This window comes from Triticum urartu, unplaced genomic scaffold (genome assembly GCF_056163025.1).
Source record: "Triticum urartu cultivar PI428250 unplaced genomic scaffold, HENAU_Tu73 scaffold1, whole genome shotgun sequence".
Classification (NCBI taxonomy): domain Eukaryota; kingdom Viridiplantae; phylum Streptophyta; class Magnoliopsida; order Poales; family Poaceae; genus Triticum; species Triticum urartu.
This window is the reverse complement of record NW_028259461.1, coordinates 5,118,929-5,126,653: the sequence shown is the minus strand read 5'-3', so window position 1 is coordinate 5,126,653 and position 7,725 is coordinate 5,118,929.

Genomic DNA, 7,725 nt, shown 5'->3' with positions numbered 1-7,725 from the left:
GAAGGTCCATTTTTTTTTTTCAGAATCCTCTATTATTTTAGTTCTTCCACCCATGCAATAGAGAGGGAATGGGAAAAGAAGGGTTACTTTTATTTGCATTTTTCCCTTAAAAGATAGACTTTGAAATAGGAGTCTTGGAATAATGCTGAATTCAAAGGTTTATTTCTTTCTATAGTATAAGAAAAACAATTTATTTCTATTTCTATAGTATAAGAAAAACAAATAAATAGTATAAGAAAAACAAATCGAATCAAATTCATGGATTTACCACGACCTCGGTTGTGACTGTGACTCCATAGATAAAAATGGGAAATTTCTCTCTTCGAGACCATTGAAAAAGGGCATTGAACGAGAAAGAAATCGTCCACAGATAATAAAACTATCATATGCCTTGGAAAGTGATATGAGGTGCTCGGAAATGGTTGAAGTAATTGAATAGGAGGATCACTATGACTATAGCCCTTGGTAGAATTCCTAAAGAAGAAAATGATCTATTTGATACTATGGATGACTGGTTACGAAGGGACCGTTTCGTTTTTGTAGGATGGTCTGGCCTATTGCTCTTTCCTTGTGCTTATTTCGCTTTAGGGGGTTGGTTTACAGGGACAACTTTTGTAACTTCTTGGTATACCCATGGATTGGCTAGTTCCTATTTGGAAGGTTGTAATTTCTTAACCGCAGCAGTTTCTACCCCTGCCAATAGTTTAGCACACTCTTTGTTGCTACTATGGGGGCCCGAAGCACAAGGAGATTTTACTCGTTGGTGTCAATTAGGCGGTCTATGGACTTTTGTAGCTCTCCACGGGGCTTTTGCACTAATAGGTTTCATGTTACGCCAATTTGAACTTGCTCGGTCTGTTCAATTGCGGCCTTATAATGCAATCTCATTCTCTGGTCCAATTGCTGTTTTTGTTTCTGTATTCCTTATTTATCCACTGGGGCAATCTGGTTGGTTCTTTGCGCCGAGTTTTGGCGTAGCAGCGATATTTCGATTCATCCTTTTCTTCCAAGGATTTCATAATTGGACGTTGAACCCATTTCATATGATGGGAGTTGCCGGAGTATTAGGTGCGGCTCTGCTATGCGCTATTCATGGAGCGACCGTAGAAAACACTCTATTTGAGGACGGTGATGGTGCAAATACCTTCCGTGCTTTTAACCCAACTCAAGCTGAAGAAACTTATTCAATGGTCACTGCTAACCGCTTTTGGTCCCAAATCTTTGGTGTTGCTTTTTCCAATAAACGTTGGTTACATTTCTTTATGCTATTTGTACCCGTCACCGGTTTATGGATGAGTGCTATTGGCGTAGTTGGCTTGGCTCTGAACTTACGTGCCTATGACTTTGTTTCCCAGGAAATCCGTGCAGCGGAAGATCCTGAATTTGAGACTTTCTACACCAAAAATATTCTTTTAAACGAGGGTATTCGTGCGTGGATGGCAGCTCAGGATCAGCCTCATGAAAATCTTATATTCCCTGAGGAGGTTCTACCACGTGGAAACGCTCTTTAATGGAACTTTCGTTTTAGCTGGTCGTGACCAAGAAACCACCGGCTTTGCTTGGTGGGCTGGGAATGCCAGACTTATCAATTTGTCCGGTAAACTGCTTGGAGCTCATGTAGCTCATGCCGGATTAATCGTATTCTGGGCCGGAGCAATGAACCTATTTGAAGTGGCCCATTTCGTACCAGAAAAGCCCATGTATGAACAAGGGTTGATTTTACTTCCACACTTAGCTACTCTAGGTTGGGGAGTAGGGCCAGGGGGGGAAGTTCTAGATACTTTTCCGTACTTTGTATCTGGCGTACTTCACCTAATTTCCTCCGCAGTCTTAGGCTTCGGTGGCATTTATCACGCGCTTCTGGGACCCGAGACTCTTGAGGAATCTTTTCCATTCTTTGGTTATGTCTGGAAAGATAGAAATAAAATGACTACAATTTTGGGTATTCACTTAATTTTGTTAGGTCTAGGTGCTTTTCTTCTAGTACTCAAGGCTCTTTATTTTGGCGGTGTATATGATACCTGGGCCCCTGGGGGGGGAGATGTAAGAAAAATTACCAATTTGACCCTTAGTCCCAGTGTTATATTTGGTTATTTACTAAAATCTCCTTTTGGTGGAGAAGGGTGGATTGTTAGTGTAGATGATTTAGAAGATATAATTGGTGGGCATGTATGGTTGGGTTTTATTTGTGTATTTGGCGGAATTTGGCATATTTTAACCAAACCCTTCGCATGGGCTCGCCGTGCATTTGTATGGTCTGGAGAAGCTTACTTGTCTTATAGTTTAGCTGCTTTATCTGTCTTTGGTTTTATCGCTTGTTGTTTTGTATGGTTCAATAATACAGCTTATCCGAGTGAGTTTTATGGACCCACCGGGCCAGAAGCTTCTCAAGCTCAAGCATTTACTTTTCTAGTTAGAGACCAGCGTCTTGGAGCTAATGTGGGATCCGCTCAAGGACCCACAGGTTTAGGTAAATATCTAATGCGTTCCCCAACTGGGGAGGTTATCTTTGGAGGGGAAACTATGCGTTTTTGGGACCTTCGTGCTCCATGGTTAGAACCTCTAAGGGGCCCCAACGGTTTGGACTTGAGTAGGTTGAAAAAAGACATACAACCTTGGCAAGAACGACGCTCAGCAGAATATATGACCCACGCTCCTTTAGGCTCTTTAAATTCCGTGGGTGGCGTAGCTACCGAGATCAATGCAGTTAATTATGTCTCTCCTAGAAGTTGGTTATCAACTTCTCATTTTGTTCTAGGATTCTTCTTTTTTGTGGGCCATTTATGGCATGCAGGAAGAGCCCGAGCTGCTGCAGCAGGTTTTGAAAAGGGAATCGATCGTGATTTGGAACCTGTTCTTTACATGAACCCTCTTAACTAAGATTTTCTTATTTATACCTGTTCTACTTTTTTTCTGTTCTGGCTCGGTTATTCCATCTAGCCGAGCCATTCATTCCTTTTTATGAAAGAAAGATAAGGGACAGAAAAAAAAAATAAATAAAAATGAAAGAAACAAACGTATTCAATAAGCAAAAGGAGAGAGAGGGATTCGAACCCTCGATAGTTCCTAGAACTATACCGGTTTTCAAGACCGGAGCTATCAACCACTCAGCCATCTCTCCACAGCCTAATCCTTATTTTACTCCTACAAATAGAACATAGCCATATAAAAAATAAAAAGATTTATTAGCCTCTAGAAAGATATCAGATACAAGTTCCTTTTCGATATATCTCTGTATACTGTATACACGGATACAGGATCCGCTATACCCGCTTGTGAAATAAAGAGTAAATAATCTCTTCTCACCCCCATATCCAAATAAAAAAGCGGTTTAAGTAATAAATTTGAATTAAAGAGAAGAATCAATGGATTCATGATTAAACCCCTCCTACTTCTTGTATTTTTTTACAATTTTGGTTTAAGTGAGGGATCAAATATGTAGTCAACTTTATTTGATGGTAGCTTGGAGGATTAGAAATATGACTATTGCTTTCCAATTAGCTGTTTTTGCATTAATTGCGACTTCCTCAGTCTTAGTAATTAGTGTACCCCTTGTATTTGCTTCTCCTGATGGTTGGTCAAATAATAAAAATGTTGTATTTTCCGGTACATCATTATGGATTGGACTAGTCTTTCTCGTAGCTATTCTGAATTCTCTCATTTCTTAAATGAAATTTGGTTAATATTTATTAACCCCATAAAAAAGAAATAATAAAGGCCATTTCTTCTAAAAAATTAGAATAGTGAGACGTATTAAAACGCAATTTGCGTTCCGAATTGCTAGCTCTTCTCTTTCAGTATTATGAAATTCCATTCCCATTAGAATATTCATTGACAGATAATAAAAAAAGGAAAACTCTAATATAATAGAAAATGAAATGAAACGGTCGACCCAGACATAGAAGGTCGACCCAGGCGGATATACGCTATAAAATATATACCGTAGCGAGCGTAGTTCAATGGTAAAATATCTCCTTGCCAAGGAGAAGATACGGGTTCGATTCCCGCCGCTCGCCCGCTTAATTTATCAAAGTACTATGATAAAAAGTTTAGTCTAGTTAACTGTTTAACTACTTATATTAAATTAAGTATTAATTAGGTGTTAGTCTAGTGCCGTATCCCTTACTATCTTACCCTTCCTTTGCATCCCACTCAAAAAAAGAGGGCGCTCCAGAGGCAGAAATAGAACTCGCCAACAGAGCTCCAAAAATTGGGTATTAACTGAGACAAACAACGGGCAAACTTTTTTTAAAGGGAAGGGAGAGGTAGACTGTCCCTTTCGTTTCATTTTTATTTTCTGCAGGGTAGGGAGAGGCCTTGCGCCTTCTTTTTTTGAAGGCAAGTGACTTCGCAAACTGCTCAATTTTGCCCTCTAGGGCCGGGAACTAATGAATAAAAAAGGGTTGGATACGCCCCTCTACCATACATATCTAGAGAAATAGAATAGTCCTTTTATACAGACTGCTAAGTGCGGAGACGGGAATCGAACCCGTGACCTCAAGGTTATGAGCCTCGTGAGCTACCAAACTGCTCTACTCCGCTCTGGAGTACCAGAAACTGGTGGACAAAAAAGGCTTGAATACAAGCCTCTAACATGTCTAGACAAATAGAATACTCCTTTTATACAGAATGGAGCGGGTAGCGGGAATCGAACCCGCATCGTTAGCTTGGAAGGCTAGGGGTTATAGTCGACGTTGGTTGATTATTTTTAACGTCTCTAATTCAAAACCGAACATGAAATTTTGATTTCATTCGGCTCCTTTATGGATATTCTCACCACTTAACATCTATGTCAGCTTTTCTATTTGAATGGAACCAAAGCTCTCCGCTTTCTAGATGATCCTTATAGAGTAGGAGATAGAAATTCTATCTAAATTCATCTAATCTACTTACTTCGTTCCCTAATTTCATTCAAGAGATCCTGAGGAAAAGAATTGGGTTTCCACCGAGCTGAAACAATATGCGGATGGTTCTAGTAAACCAAAACTATCGTTTTTTAGCTATTTGGCTTCCTTATTCCTTATTTTAAGAAGATTTAGTTACGATTGGAAATCAACTTTTTTGTATCTTCATCCATAGATCCTTTACTCATATTTTCAAAATTGGAATACTTAATCCAATGCAAAATTATGCTTCGCGACTCTGTACTCATAATCCTATTTTTATTTTGGATGCAATTTAAATTAGTCTTTGGATACAAATCGCCAGAATGTATATTCTTCCTCAATATGCTATTGAGAGGAAAAGGATTTAATCCTTTATAAGAACTAAAGTTTTCATCGGAATATAAAAATAAAAAACTTAAGGATGCCTTAAGTATATCATTTCAAATTCAGTTATTAATAGAACGAATCACACTTTTACCACTAAACTATACCCGCTACATTGTAGATTATGGTATAAATGGTACCCTTTGTCAAGGATAGCCATTTGACAAGAAGGCTAATTCCCCCTTATTGAATCAGATGGAGAAGGTTCATGACACTGAGCCGTTGGTACTTCTACTTCGATCGCTCGCCTTTACTTTAGGATTTAGATAGCCCCTCTGGTCTGTAAAAAAAATCTTTTCTTACCATGCTAATAGCGCCTGAACCAAATGTATTTATTTTGATTAGGATCCTATTCTACGGTTACGACTACAATAATAATTATTTACTTTGCAAGGACGTAAGTGTGTCAGACTGCTAAATTGTTTTATTATTCCTACAATATAAACTAGGGGATATAGGGGGTAACACTGTCCCTATAAATTCCTTTTTTCCTTTTCTTTTTTGTCCAGAATTGAACAAAAAAGAAATTATGGAAGATGTTTTCTTCCCCCATTAAGTCCGAGCCATAGAGTAAGAGTGAGATGAGTTTTCCAAATTCATCATAGACTTTCCCTATGGCTTGATAGAAGTAAGCAGCAAAGAGTCGTAACTTAAAGAAAAAAACGGACAGGGCCGACAGATTTACCTGATGTAAAGAAGATCCTAAAAGTCTCTGATTAGTCGACTCTCTCCATTTAACACTTTCCTCTCTCTCCTTTTTTCCACTGACTCAATTCTAGTTTATTAGATTCTTGTTTAAAAGAATGCAAAAAGTTCAATAGAACTAAGAACACATAAAAAATAGCATAGAGGATCAAGGCCATTACCAAAAGTTCCTCCCAAGGATCCTATATCCTATTGGGTATCTGTTCCCCGCCTTTTCCCGCTAGGATCGGAAATCTTATATTTTCCATATCCATATACCGTTGAATCCTTGGGGTTCCAGAATCCGCCTATTTTACTAGTCTTCGGAAACGGAAAACCCTGAACCAAGAAGAGTTGGATATGTTATGTAGGGTATGTTTTTTTTTATTAATTTTATTTTGAGCTCTCAAGATATCGATATATACATATACAATCTCTACATAATGTCTCTCTCTCTATCTCTATATATTATATATATAATATGTACATTATGCAGTAGACCCATAATGGGAAATCCAAGTGGCTAATTTTTGAATTAAATAAAAAGCCCTTTTAACTCAGTGGTAGAGTAATGCCATGGTAAGGCATAAGTCATCGGTTCAAATCCGATAAAGGGCTTTTTAAATTAGTGGTAGAGTAATCTCGTGCTAAGACGTAAGTCGTTGGTTCGAATCTGATAGAGTACTTTTCTACTAAATTGATTCACTTTTTTTCTTTGTTTTTGAAACTTTCTCTATATTTTTAGAGAATTTTATGACTTAGTGCGGGATGGATGCATTTTTGGTATGAACACTAAATGAAGCACGGAGAATTAATCTATAACGATCAACTAAAAAAAATCCTAGATGAAAACATAACAGAAAAGTTGGAAAAACTCTTTGCTTTGGATCTATTTATACTTTTCGAGTATATTGACAATTCCAAAAAACTGCTCATACTATGATTATAGTATAATCACGAGCGGTTGTATATGGCCCTATCGTCTAGTGATGCCCCTATCGTCTAGTGGTTCAGGACATCTCTCTTTCAAGGAGGCAGCGGGGATTCGACTTCCCCTGGGGGTAGGGAGTATTATGAAAGGAGGTTAATCATAGATTAGCAAAAACCCTAGAATAAATTCTTCCTGGGTCGATGCCCGAGTGGTTAATGGGGACGGACTGTAAATTCGTTGACAATGTCTACGCTGGTTCAAATCCAGCTCGGCCCAAACCAAAAATCTAGGGCTTCGTGAGTATGAACTAAATCCTTTTGTTTTTCTTCCATAAAATAAAATGTCTGATCTATAGAAATAAAAGATAAAGAAAAAAGGGAAATTTTTTTTTCTAATCCATATCTCTCTCATTCCTTTCTTACAAACAAAAGAGTTTTTCTTATTGAAGGCTGGATTATTATCCATTTTTAGTGATAAAAAATCACGACATACTAGTTATGTCACTCTCACTATACCCACGTATAATATAATATGTGGGTATGTAGTATATGATTCGTCTATTTCTTAGAGTACGAAAGACGAATCGAATCTTCTTATGGTTCTATTTAAGAATGGGTATGCCATACACCCCGCGGGGATTGTAGTTCAATTGGTCAGAGCACCGCCCTGTCAAGGCGGAAGCTGCGGGTTCGAGCCCCGTCAGTCCCGAACTAGGGTTCAATGAATGGAGAAATTGATATTTCCTTTTTCCATGAAAAAAAGGGGCAGGGAGCAAGATCAAATACCCACAGGGCACCCTTACTTCACTTTTTTATTTTGCATCTCTCATTAAAGAGGGAG